The sequence below is a fragment of the Amblyomma americanum genome, chromosome 3 (genome assembly GCF_052857255.1).
Source record: "Amblyomma americanum isolate KBUSLIRL-KWMA chromosome 3, ASM5285725v1, whole genome shotgun sequence".
Lineage (NCBI taxonomy): Eukaryota > Metazoa > Arthropoda > Arachnida > Ixodida > Ixodidae > Amblyomma > Amblyomma americanum.
This window is the reverse complement of record NC_135499.1, coordinates 105,625,556-105,632,117: the sequence shown is the minus strand read 5'-3', so window position 1 is coordinate 105,632,117 and position 6,562 is coordinate 105,625,556. Positions and strand designations below refer to the sequence as shown.

The 6,562-nt window shown below is 46.8% G+C and overlaps 1 pseudogene across 1 annotated transcript; it reads right to left on the bottom strand.

Moving 5' to 3' along the window:
• Window positions 1-416: 416 nt before the first annotated feature.
• Window positions 417-5,767, bottom strand: LOC144123205 (dynein light chain roadblock-type 2 pseudogene; annotated as a pseudogene). The gene is made up of 2 exons (XR_013313043.1): window positions 5,627-5,767; window positions 417-1,175 (listed from the first exon to the last, which is right to left on the bottom strand). The product of XR_013313043.1 is annotated as a dynein light chain roadblock-type 2 pseudogene (transcript).
• Window positions 5,768-6,562: the final 795 nt, after the last annotated feature.

The following is a 6,562-nucleotide window of genomic DNA, read 5'->3' as shown; positions in this document are numbered from 1 at the left end:
GAATGACCAATCACACTCGTGTCCCATGTGGCCGCGGCGCCGCAGCATTCAGCACCTACCTTATATTCAGTCCGACCAAGCATGCTTCGCCAATTCTTCGCAGGACTACTGCAGTTTCCTCCCAAAGACGGAGGTAGCGTAGATAGAGCTGGTCAGGCATGCAGAGCACGTCATCGTGCTGGACAGCGCTTCTCCCACGACTAGCGTGATGTCATTCGCAGTGGCCTACGTCACTGGGAAACAGCGACCAGTGGCGTAGTTCCAAAATAGATCGAAAGCGGGATGAAACGTTACAAAATGTGGCCCCCGGAATGCGGCACTGCAATTAGTATATCGCAGAAATTGCCAACACGCAAGCTTAGATAAAGTTGGGATAATATCGACACAAAGCATCACGGGAAAAAGATACCGAGAAATCGCTGCTCATGCCACTGTGTTGTATTTTTCTCCTTGCAGTCCCATCCGTACATTTGACTTCACAGAGTCCCCTGAGCAAAAGGGTAGCGTCCCTGTACGCACTTGAAGTCTTTTCAGATCCGTCGGTTACACGCCTTCTTGTTCATAGCAAGAGGCAAGAGGCAGGTCGCTCGTCCTGGGGGCGTCTGCGCAAAGCGTCTATTGTTCCACCGTCGGTGGCGGCACCTCGGTGAGCACCATGAGCGTGTACTTCTTGCTTGGCGAGATGACGATCTCGTGGCGGCGCGTCTTCATCTTGAAGAAGGTCGGCTCGTCGGCAGGGCCACCGTCGGCCGTAGCGCTGCGGGCCTGCTCGCAGATGCCCGCGGCCAGCTGCGCGTAGTGCTCGGTCATCTTGTCGTCCTCGAGCGTCGACTTGATGAGAGCGCCGTCGGCCGTAGTGGCGACCACGCCCAGCACGCGGCCGTGGCCGCGCAGCGACCGGAACACCTGCTCGACCTCCTCGCTGGCGACGCCGCCGCTGCCACTTCCGTCTCCGCTGCTGCGGGTGTTGCTCGCGGGCGACGCCATCTCGGCGGCGGAAACGATGAGTAACGTGCGCAAAACGTGCGCGAGATCTGGTGGACCCGGTGTGGAAATGCGGTGTTCCTGTGGCGCCGCCTCGAAGAGCGCTTAGCTCGAGACGGTAATGAAGATGATGATGTTGATTACGAAGGTGCACGTCGCTGGAAGACTGTTTCAGTGTCTCATACCTAAGGCTGCAAAAAAAGAAAAAGAAGCATTGCATTAGACCCGTGGATGCACATGAGCACGGAGTGGACGTGTCTTGGGATTACCTAGAAGTGCTTTAAATATGGGCATATGTAGTACACGAATCTATAGCCGCGTCAGCACAATGCATCTTATACCCCTGTCACACGGGACTTCTTCACGGCCTTTGCCGTAAAGTTGTCTTATTGCACTAAAGGAGGAAAAGCGAAAAGGAGCAGCGGCGCTGCTACACGGCAAATCCAAAGGAGCTAGATCGCGGCCTCCGTGAATGCCAAAAGTCACCGCTGTGTGTGAAGCGGCGCTAGTAACATTATGAAAATAAAGCAGACGGTAGCACTTCAGCTAAGAGGATAAGAGTGCTTTCGCGTATGTTTGAAAAAGTAGCTACCACGATAATAAACGAGCGTTCTGACGGCGAGAAACGAATATTTTTAAACAAGTTTCTTTTTTTTTTATCGTTCCCGGTCCGACCACGGTAGGCGCACTTTTCCGTTCGGCTCCTCGTTGTGTGTGAGAAGCGTGCTTTGTTTCTTATGTCCTTGTGCGTATTTCAAAGGAATTAGATTGTGCCTGGTTAGCGTGCTGCCGTAATCATGAGTGACGAACCGCGAGATGCTAGAACGAAATGTGTAATTGCCATGAAGAGCAAGCGAAGAAAAAACAGCAAAGCGAGAAGCGCAACCACTTGTGTGTCGATGCGGCTGCTGAAAAGCGTTCAAGTCCTTTCTTAGCAGCGTAGATGCCTTAAGTCATAGCCTCCTCTACGGTTAAGTGCACTGTAACGCAAAATTAACCATTAAATAAGATAAATGAGATCATTTTACGTTTTCAAAACTAAAAATTGCGTCAATTTTTTATTCTTTGAGCTCGCTAGCTGGCGCTTCCGTCTGGATTGCTCCTTTAAGCAACTTTAAGGCCGCTGACGGCCGCCTTTGCGGCTACGGACCTTTTTCGCAAAGGTCGCGACGCTTTGCCGAGTAGATGCGCGTCACGCGCCTTTGGGGCAGAGGACCTTAATTCCTAAGGTCTTAGAAGTGCCCGTGTGACAGGAGTATTAAACAGCAGGAAGACGAAGAAAAGTTAGGGACCTTGAAAGAAAAGAAATCAAACATGAAGCAGGAAGTGTGAAAATTTGCCAAATGTTGATTTCAAAATTATTTCGTCTTCCGCCTTCTTTTGCATTTATTAAACTGCACCCATAAATTCTTCTTCCCCGCTCCTTTTGTGATCATTTCACGTGCGAAACCTTACCGTACATTAGGCTATCTAAAACATAACCTCAGAGCTGTGCCTTGGGATTACCTAGAAGTGCTTTAAATATGGGAATATGTAGTACACGAATCTATAGCCGCGTCAGCACAATGCATCTTAAACAGCAGAAAGACGAAGAAAAGTTAGGGACCTTGAAAGAAAAGAAATCAAACATGAAGCAGGAAGCGTGAAAATTTGCCAAATGTTGATTTCAAAATTATTTCGTCTTCCGCCTTCTTTTGCATTTATTAAACTGCACCCATAAATTCTTCTTCCCCGCTCCTTTTGTGATCATTTCACGTGCCAAACCTTACCGTACATTAGGCTATCTAAAACATAACCTCAGAGATGTGCCTTGGGATTACCTAGAAGTGCCTTAAAAAATGGGAATATGTAGTACACGAATCTATAGCCGCGTCAGCACAATGAATCTTAAACAGCAGAAAGACGAAGAAAAGTTAGGGACCTTGAAAGAAAAGAAATCAAACATGAAGCAGGAAGTGTGAAAATTTGCCAAATGTTGATTTCAAAATTATTTCGTCTTCCGCCTTCTTTTGCATTTATTAAACTGCACCCATAAATTCTTCTTCCCCGCTCCTTTTGTGATCATTTCACGTGCCAAACCTTACCGTACATTAGGCTATCTAAAACATAACCTCAGAGCTGTGCCTTGGGATTACCTAGAAGTGCTTTAAATATGGGCATATGTAGTACACGAATCTATAGCCGCGTCAGCACAATGCATCTTAAACAGCAGAAAGACGAAGAAAAGTTAGGGACCTTGAAAGAAAAGAAATCAAACATGAAGCAGGAAGCGTGAAAATTTGCCAAATGTAGATTTCAAAATTATGTCGTCTTCCGCCTTCTTTTGCATTTATTAAACTGCACCCATAAATTCTTCTTCCCCGCTCCTTTTGTGATCGTTTCACGTGCCAAACCTAACCGTACATTAGGCTATCTAAAACATAACCTCAGAGCTGTGCCTATCTCCACACGGCAGCAAGCATATGAAACATTTGTTCGCCCTCAACTTGAATACGCCTCTTCTGTTTGGTCACCTCATCAAGAGTTCTTGATTCCCTAGAGCGCGTACAAAATTGTGCCGCTCGCTTTATTGCGCTCTACTGCAGCCGACATTCCAGCATAACATTAAGGCATCGCTGTCCCTCCCGTCCTTAGAATCTCGCAGAACAACAGCACTTAATTGCCTCTTCCATAAAGTTGTTTACAGCGATCATTCGCACACCCTACCTCATACACAACCGGCCCGCACATCTCACGAATTGCATAATAATCTCCCTTTCTAACGCATTTCAAAAAGAATCACGGCTTTGAACTCATCAGCCCCGCCCCGTAATATCATTTATCCTAGTAGTCTTCCTGACCACATTGCTCACATCTCAGATCCTATTAGCTTCAAAGAAAAAAAATAAGCAGCATTTTGTTCTGAAGGCGTTTCCAGTTTCGTTCTATTTTCAGTTGGTTGTTTACTGCTGTACAACGATATTCTATTTGCTTCCGCACCCAACTTTCTAATGTAATCCGCCTCACATAACAGTCCAGTTGGATCCTGCGAGGTATATGAATGAATAAATAGATAAATAAAAAACTTCCTGGGCAAGTGTTTCGTCTTTCCCTTTGCAACTCATCGTCAAACGCTGGTCAATCCATTTTGTGAGTGTGTTGCAATAACAACAACATAGAGCAACAGTAACAACATAGGGCAAGAGGAACTATAATAAAACCCAGCGCAATGAGGGAAACAAGGATTTAATATTTGCACATTCTCACTATTCAGCATCTTGTAATTGGACCTTTTTCTCGCGCACTTAACGAGTTTTACTGCGGGAATGCCTCGGATTTCTTCTCAAGTTTTTGCTCAACTTCGTCTAGTTTCTTTCCGATTTTCGATTTTCATCCTGGCGACTTTATTTATTGAGCCTCTGGTCGATTACTCGCTCATCTACATACACGCTCCTCGCCTTGAACAACGCGCTTTTTCTTCCATTGGTTGCCACCCAGGACAACGGCAGTATGATTTGTGGTGAGCGAACACAATTAATGAAACAAACGAGTCGCGAATAGTTTCCTGCTTGCTTCCGCCCTCTTTCTTTGCCTTTCTGTGTCGGCGTATTTGCGCTTTGAAACCAACATCAGAACGTGGCACAGACACCAAAAGCAAGCGCTGTACCAAACGCATTCATATCCATCTACTGTCTTTTTTTCCAAATCGGAAACCGTCACAGGACAGAAAACCTGTATTCCTAGGAAACGTGATATGCCGTTTATCTCGCTCCGTTAAGCAGGAGAGTGATGGAACACATTTTGAGCATATGGTAGTAAAAACAACAAATAATGCTCGATCAGCGAACCATATCGACAAGTTAAGTTTTTATACTTTATTTTCTGGCCACGAAGGGTGGCTATGGATAGAATATGTTTCTATGCTATAATGAGAATTCTGAAAATTTCACAGGGCATACTTTAAAAATGTATACGCGAGAGCACACGCAGATGGTAAAGCATAGTCTAGGTAATATAGCGAGAACTCGACACTAGTGTTTGTTGTCGTCCAGAAAACTAAGCACACAGTCGTGTAAACTGTCCGCCGACAGTTCGTTAATTGTTTGCTAATGCACTGTAAGCCAGAGGCTCTCTTATTCCTTCACGTTTCTTTCCTTTTAGAGCAAGCCTTCTCTCGCAAGCACAATGAAGTCCTTTGTTTCGGACTTGGCTCTTCGCGTCTGTCTTTCGTACATTCGTGTTTTTTTTTTCAGGTTGCCAGAGGCCAGCCGCTGTTCTTTTCTTTGCGCCAAAGGAATTCGATCTTCTCAAAATGTTCTAATTGATGCTATAATTATCAAGATGCATACAGCAGCTAAGCTGAGGCGTTGCCTTGTTTATTTCGTCGCGAATACACTACTTAGAGCCCACGAGCAAGTAGCATTCTTAAATAATATGTTGAAATAAGTTTCATGCTTATCATCTGCCATTGGAAACTTTAAGCTCGGACACTGTTGAATGACGAAGGAAACAAGCGTTCGTTTGCGCTGTAGCATCACTCAAGCCAAAGCGATGTTCTTTCCCAATGAGTCACCTTCACGAAAAGTGAACTCATCGTTTCCTGACTATTACAGATCTGCATATACGCAGCAAGCAGAAAAGAGAAAAATAAACCGATACTTACGGCATCTGTCAGACGACGCGCTTTCAAATGCCTCCATTCTCTGCATGATGAATGAGAGCGGAGTACTCTTTTCTCTGAACAGCGAACAACTTCGAGCGAGGCGACCGATGGAAGAGGGACCACTTTTTTGGCGAGACGTCGCATTGGCGCCTTGAGGCGCGTTCCTGGCGATCGAACTTCCTATACCCTCACCTCTCGGCAGTCGCGCGCCTTTCCTGTGGGGAGTGGTGTGTGTGTATGCGCATTTGTGTACTCTCCGTATTTTGAATAGATTACAGAAACAAAAATATAAAAAAGAAGAGGGAGAGGCGGGTGACATTGCAAGTGCGCTGCAATCATGTATGGATGAAGGGGGTAGAAGAGGGAAGGGGTGAGGAGGGGCTAGTCTTCAATCTACCGGTATCCTGCTGAACGCGGCGACGTGTACGCCACGTACATACGTGCACGTCGCACGTACTAGCTCACACGCACGCGTCTGGCGGTTAAAGAGAGACGGGCACGCTCCTCCCACGTGCGCGCAGGTACACACGCACATGCGGGGAGATTGAAGGTAGGGGCGCGCGACTTGGAGCGCTCTGAGGATGCGCGTGGGACGCTTATCGGCCAGGTATGCGAGGCGTGGGCGAGGTGTGCGTAGTACGGGGCTTCGTGCGCCACTCGGCTCTTGCCGTTGGGGGAGAGCAGTATTCCCGTGATAGAAAAAGCGCCGGCCTTCGTAGTGATCGAAGTGTGCAAGCTCTGGGCGCTGCTTTTGAGGGTAAAGAAAACGCCTACACTCGTATTGGGTAGCCCGCAGTTTGAGCGGGTCGACGTATCAAATTTAATATTCTGCTGATTACTTTCTTATTACTATTATTAAACCTTCCAAAGACAAGGCGCAGAAAAGGCTGAGTACCAGCAGCTGAACTAGAGACAGTTCTGTGCGCATGAGGTGGT